Source organism: Saccopteryx bilineata, chromosome 5, assembly GCF_036850765.1.
Source record: "Saccopteryx bilineata isolate mSacBil1 chromosome 5, mSacBil1_pri_phased_curated, whole genome shotgun sequence".
Taxonomy (NCBI): domain Eukaryota; kingdom Metazoa; phylum Chordata; class Mammalia; order Chiroptera; family Emballonuridae; genus Saccopteryx; species Saccopteryx bilineata.
The window spans coordinates 66,527,269-66,533,982 of record NC_089494.1 but is presented as its reverse complement, the minus strand read 5'-3'; positions in this window follow the sequence as shown (position 1 = coordinate 66,533,982).

The following is a 6,714-nucleotide window of genomic DNA, read 5'->3' as shown; positions in this document are numbered from 1 at the left end:
TTTAGCTTTTAGGCACTGTGACATTCATTCCTCTCTCACATACACAAATAGAAAATTCTAGTATTGCCCTGCAGCCTTCAGATTAGTGCTCTTGGCCTGGAGCTTTAATTTACTTGGATATGCTGCCACTTAGTGACAGATCTGTTCCCTAACCTTCACCAAAAGGCTAAAACATTGATACATGTGCCATGAATAAGCTTTTTATGCTTTTATTTTTCTCTCATTAAAATTAAGCTGCAATGGTAAATCCATTCTACGAGGCAGTCAGGGTGGGTATGGTCCTCCAAGCTAAAAGAGACTAGGATTCTTTCTATTGCTGCTTTGCCATACCTGTGGTATTTTTTTCATTTGCTTGGTCCAGTTTTGCTCATGACTGTGTCAACATCCAGCCAGTGGGAAGAGAACAAACTCTTTCTGTTTAAGAATAACGTGGGGCCCTGGCTGGCTCGCTCAGTGGAAGAGCATTGGCCTGGTGTGTGGATGTCCTGGGTTCGATTTCCGGTCAGGGCACATGGGAGAAGTGCCCATCTGTTTCTCTTTCCCTCTCCCCCTTCTCTCTCTCTTTCTTCCCTCCCACAGCCGTGGCTCAGTTGGTTCAAGTGCATTGGCCCTGGGCACTAAGGATAGCTCAGTGTAGCCTCTGCTTCAGGCACAAAAAATAGCTCAGTGCAAGCATGGCCCCAGTTGGTTGCCAGGTGGATCCTGATTGGGGCACACATGCGGGAGTCTGTCTCTCTCTCTTCCTCTCGTTTGGAAAAGGAGAAGAAGGAAAAACAGAATGACTTGGAAGTTGCACACAACACTTACATATCTCAACGGTCAGGATGGTCTTATTTAACTCTGAAGGAAGCTGGAAAAATATAATTTTTATTTCTTTTAAAAATATTTATTGATTTTAGAGAGAGCAAGAGACAGAAACATCAATCTGTTTCTGCATGTGCCCTGTCCAGGGATCAAACCGGCAGGCAACCTTTGTGCATCAGGACAATGCTCCAACCAACCAAGCCATCCAGCTAGGGCTTGTTTTTATTTCCGATTGGCCATGCACTTGGTTAAAAATTGGGGGCTACTTTATGGTACCAGAAGGTGAGAGCCAATATTGGGGGATAAGTAACCATCTTTTCTGCCATGTAACAAAAAAATTGGTTTAGGTGAGACCACAACCTTTCTCTGCAGAGTTTACCCTGTTGATCACTCCCTCCTAGTAACATTCTCTCCTTTTAGCTTCTGTGGCACCATATTTTCATAGTCCTTCACGTTCTGTGTTTATTCTAGCTCCTGTTCAGGTTTCTTTCCTTTTACCCAACACATACAGAGTTGGATACACTCTCCCTAGGAGACCTCATCTAACGCCATGACATAAATATATATATTTAGTGAAGGAGAGGGAGAGACAGACAGACAGGAAGGGAGAGAGATGCGTAGCTTCAACTCGTAGTTGTGGCACCTTAGTTGTTCATTGTTTGCTTTCTCATATGTGCCTTGAACAGGGGAGGGGAGGCTCCAGCCAAACTAGTGACCCCTTCCTTGAGCCAGTGACCTTGGGTTCAAGCTAGTGACCTTGGGCTTCAAGTCAGCTACCTTTGGGCTTAAGCGAGTGACCATGGGTTCATGTCTATGATCCCATGCTCAAGCTGGTGAGCCTGTGCTCAAGCCAACGATCTTGGGGTTTTAAACCTGGGTTCTCAGCGTCCCAGGTTAACCTTCTACCCGTTGCGCCTGGTCAGGCATGCCATAACTTTATTATTGATTGATTTTAGAGAGAGAGAGAGAGGAAAGATAGAGATAGATAAACATTGATCATTGATTTGTTGTTCTACTTATATATGCATTCATTGGTTGATTCTTGTATGTGTCCTGACCAGGGATTGAACCTGCAATCTTGGCGTATTGGGAGGATGCTTTAACTAACTGGGCATACAACCAGGGCTAATACCATGACTTTAAATGTTTTCTATATGCTAACAAATCCGAAATTTGTATCTTGAACCCTGACTTTCCCCTTAAGTTTCAAACTCATTTATTAACTCTCTGCTTGACATCTCTACCTGGATATCTAACATACATTTTAACCTAAATGTTCCAAATGTGCCATTATCCTAATTGCTTGTCAGCATGGGGTTGGGGGAGAAGCAATAACTACCTCTTAGTGTTTAGTAAGATGGGTGGGATTTTCATTGCCACAATGACTGGGGGTTACTACTTATCTACTTATATTTCTTTTGACTTTTTTTTTTTTTACTCAGCATTGTTTGTGAATTTCATCAATGTCAATACAAGTAAATCAGGTTTATTTGTTTCATCACAGTGTTGTTTATTATTTCATGTGTAGTTACACCACAATTTAGTTATCTGTTCTTTTTTGGTGGACATTTAGTTAACTCCTAACTTTTTGCATTTATATACCATGTTTCTATGAATAGTCTTGAACACTTTTCTTATAAATAGATGTGAAAATTTCCCAAGAATATATTATTAGGAGTGGACTTTGGGGCCATCTGCTTAAACTTTAGCAGATATTATCAAGTTGTTTTCTAAAATGGCTCTACTAAATTTATACTCAGAAAGATTTTTTTAGTATATTATCTTATAAAGTTATGCTACAAAAGAGATAAGATATTAGATGAGAGTCTTCTTGGTGCTTTATAGGAAAAAATGAAGCTTCCTGATGTGCAGCCAGGATTCCATTTTCCCCAAGGGATGGTGGCTGCATGGAGCCTGGTCCCTAGAGGAGAAGGGACCATTAGCTCGATGCAAGTAATGTTTGGATTGAATCTACAACTGCATTTTCCCAAATAAATACATTTGCTGTGCTATGGGATCGTCAAAAAGCCCTGAGATCACATAACAGATTATTTCACCAATATTATTTAGAATTTTCAAGAAAACTGAGAGAAAAATAAAAGATTGCTTCACAGGCAGAAAAATGATTCCCTTGAGCCCAGCTTCATGAAGCAGTGAGTACCGCAGCTGTAGTGGTCTCCCTCATTGCCACCTGAAAGAAGCAGCCCAGACACTTTGGCTGGGAAGACCATAGTGTATGAAGGCCAAGACAAGAACCCAGAAATGTGCTGAGTCTTGCTCACACAGGACTTGTCTGCTGTGACAAGAAAAGCTGTGGCAAATGAAATGAGACTCCCTCAGATCCAGTGATAACTGACAGAACTGCTACATGAAAAGCTAAAGTAGCTTAGCAAGAAATAATGTGTAAAAAGAAGAAATGTGAGGCATCAAGATAGTCTTTTTTTTTTATTCATTTTTAGAGAGGAGAGAGAGAGAGAGAGAGGGAGAGAGAGAAAGAGAGAGAGAGAGAGAGAAGGGGGGAGGAGCTGGAAACATCAATTCCCATATGTGCCTTGACCAGGCAAACCCAGGGTTTCGAACCAGTGACCTCAGCATTTCCAGGTCGATGCTTTATCCACTGTGCCACAACAGGTCAGGCTCAAGATGGTCTTTTATGGTAATATATAGATGCCTGTACCGATGTCCCACCTCAAACCTCAGTTCCCTAAAACAGTCAAAGAAGCAACTAGGCCAGGCTTCTGGGCTACTCTGACTTGGCACAGTCTTCACTTAACAAAAGATTTCTGAGACCAACTGACTTTGGGCATTGTGCCCCCCAAGGAAAAGGGCGAAATCAGAGTCTTCTTCACAAGCATCATGTGTCTTATTATTCTTTGTATTATTCTTTGTTATTGCTGGTTTGATTTGAGTTGCTGGTTTGATAAAAAAGCAAAGTGAAAAAAAGAAGTGCTTCACCACAAAAAAAAAAGTCTTTACGGTGACTAAAATTTTATAAAAAGCATACTAATAGAAAAGGGCTCTGGCCGAGGCAATAGGTTTCTGCACTAGGTGGCATTTTACTTATCTAAAATCATGTTTGTCTTTATGCCACTAAATTCAACAACCTAGAAGAAATGGATAAATTCCTAGAACAATACAACCTTCCTAGACTGAGTCAAGAAGAAGCAGAAAGCCTAAACAGACCTATTAGTAAAGAAGAAATAGAAAAAACCATTAAAAACCTCCCCCAAAATAAAAGTCCAGGCCCAGACGGCTATACCAGCGAATTTTATCAAACATTCAAAGAAGACTTGGTTCCTATTCTACTGAAAGACTTCAAAAAAATTGATGAAGAAGCAATACTTCCAAACACATTTTATGAGGCCAACATAACCCTCATAACAAAACCAGGCAAGGATGGCACAGAAAAAGAAAACTACAGACCAATATTTCTAATGAATACAGATGCTAAAATACTGAGTCAGAGCTGTTTCAGACACGCCAGGAGCGAGTGACCATCTGACCAGCCCTGTTATAGTTTCATAATATAGCTTGTGTGTGTGTGTGTGTGCATGCACGTGCGCTATTTATTGGTGAAACCTACACTAGTTCTCTATGGACACGATTTCATAAGAAACAGCTTTGGATGTGTCAGTTTTAATAACAGAAGCTTTTTTTTTTTTTTTTCATTTTTCTGAAGCTGGAAACAGGGAGAGACAGTCAGACAGACTTCCGCATGCGCCCGACTGGGATTCACCCGTCACGCCCACCATGGGGCGACGCTCTGCCCACCAGGGGGCGATGCTCTGCCCATCCTGGGCGTCGCCATGTTGCGACCAGAGCCACTCTAGCGCCTGAGGCAGAGGCCACAGAGCCATCCCCAGCACCCAGGCCATCTTTGCTCCAATGGAGCCTTGGCTGCGGGAGGGGAAGAGAGAGTCAGAGAGGAAAGCGCGGCGGAGGGGTGGAGAAGCAAATGGGCGCTTCTCCTGTGTGCCCTGGCCGGGAATCGAACCCAGGTCCTCCGCACACTAGGCCGACGCTCTACCGCTGAGCCAACCGGCCAGGGCCAATAACAGAAGCTTTGTATCTGGTTTGCAACTGCTCTAGAGATCATTTAGGTTTCCGAAAATGTCAACAGCCTGCATTCCACACGTGTCTGCAGAATGCAAAATACTAGCAAATCGAATACAACAACATATTAAAAAAATAATACATCATGATCACGTGGGATTCATCCCAGAATCTCAAGGATGGTTCAACATACATAAAACGGTTAACGTAATACACCATATCAACAAAACAAAGAACAAAAACCACATGATCTTATCAATAAATGCAGAAAAGGCTTTTGATAAAATACAACACAATTTTATGTTTAAGACTCTCAACAAAATGGGTATAGAAGGAAAATATCTCAACATGATAAAGGCTATATATGATAAGCCATCAGCTAACATCATATTAAATGGCACAAAACTGAAGGCTTTTCCCCTTAAATCAGGAACAAGACAGGGTTGTCCACTCTCTCCACTCTTATTTAATGTGGTACTAGATAGAGGTTCTAGCCAGAGCAATCAGACAAGACAAAGAAATAAAAGGCATCCATATTGGAAAAGAAGAAGTAAAGGTATCACTTTTTGCAGATGATATGATCCTATACATCGAAAACCCCAAAGAATCCACGAAAAGACTACTAGAAACAATAAGCCAATACAGTAAGGTCGCAGGATACAAAATTAACATACAGAAGTCAATAGCCTTTCTATATGCCAACAATGAAACATTTGAGAACGAACTCAAAAGAATAATCTCCTTCACGATTGCAACAAAAAAAAATAAAATACTTAGGAATAAACATAACAAAGAATCTAAAGGACTTATATAATGAAAACTATAAACCATTGTTAAGGGAAATCGAAAAAGATATAATGAGATGGAAGAATATTCCTTGTTCTTGGCTAGGAAGAATAAATATAATCAAGATTGCCATATTACCCAAAGCAATATACAAATTTAATGCAATTCCCATCAAAATTTCAATGACATTTTTTAAAGAAATGGAACAAAAAATCATCAGATTTAATGGAACTATAAAAAACCCCAAATAGCCAAAGCAATCCTAAAGAAAAAGAATGAAGCTGGGGGCATTACAATACCTGACTTCAAACTATATTATAGGGCCATGACAATCAAAACAGCATGGTATTGGCAGAAAAATAGACACTCAGACCAATGGAACAGAATAGAAAGCCCAGAAATAAAACCACATATATATAGTCAAATAATCTTTGATAAAGGGGCCAACAACACACAATGGAGAAAAGAAAGCCTCTTCAATAAATGGTGCTGGGAAAACTGGAAAGCCACATGCAAAAGAATGAAACACGACTACAGTTTGTCCCCCTGTACTAAAATTAACTCAAAGTGGATCAAAGACCTAAATATAAGACCTGAAACAATAAAGTACATAGAAGAAGACATAGGTACTAAAATCATGGACCTGGGTTTTAAAGAGCATTTTATGAATTTGACTCCAAAGGCAAGAGAAGTAAAGGCAAAAATTAATGAATGGGACTACATCAGACTAAGAAGTTTTTGCTCAGCAAGAGAAACTGATAACAAAATAAACAGACAGCCAACTCAATGGGAAATGATATTTTCAAACAACAGCCCAGATAAGGGCCTAATATCCAAAATATACAAAGAACTCATAAAACTCAACAACAAACAAACAATCCAATAAAAAAATGGGAAGAGGACATGAACAGACACTTCTCCCAGGAAGAAATACACTTGGCCAACAGATATATGAAAAGATGCTCATCTTCTTTAGTTATTAGAGAAATGCAAATCAAAACTGCAATGAGATACCACCTCACACCTGTTAGATTAGCTATTATTAACAAGACAGGTAATAGCAAATGTTGG